The following is a 310-nucleotide window of genomic DNA, read 5'->3' on the forward strand; positions in this document are numbered from 1 at the left end:
AACCGTGGGGTGGATATCTTGAGTCCTTTTGTTAACCTCTCGTAAGTCCTGAACAGGCCTAATATCATTTCCTCCCGATTTCCTTACTGGAAGCAATGGAGTGTTCCAACTAGAATGGCAAGGTATGAGAAGGCTAGCCTGTAGCAGGTGATTTATGTGGGGGGCAAACCTTGCCTTGCTTAGGCTGACATGGGGTATTGGCGTACTTGGACAGGTTGGGCTGAGGATTTGAGTTCAGTTATTATAGGGGCCCGATGGGCTGCAAAACCCATTCCTGCCACTTCTGCCCACGCTTGGGGAAACTTTTGGC

The 310-nt window shown here is 49.7% G+C and overlaps 1 protein-coding gene across 1 annotated transcript in view; it reads right to left on the reverse strand.

Annotated features, from left to right (window-relative positions):
* Positions 1–310, reverse strand: part of LOC114008989 (uncharacterized) — a 7,923-nt gene that overhangs the window by 1,492 nt on the left and 6,121 nt on the right. The gene's annotated exons all lie outside the window — the stretch shown is intronic.

Source organism: Tupaia chinensis, unplaced genomic scaffold (genome assembly GCF_000334495.1).
Source record: "Tupaia chinensis unplaced genomic scaffold, TupChi_1.0 Scaffold000426_1, whole genome shotgun sequence".
In the NCBI taxonomy this organism is placed as follows: domain Eukaryota; kingdom Metazoa; phylum Chordata; class Mammalia; order Scandentia; family Tupaiidae; genus Tupaia; species Tupaia belangeri.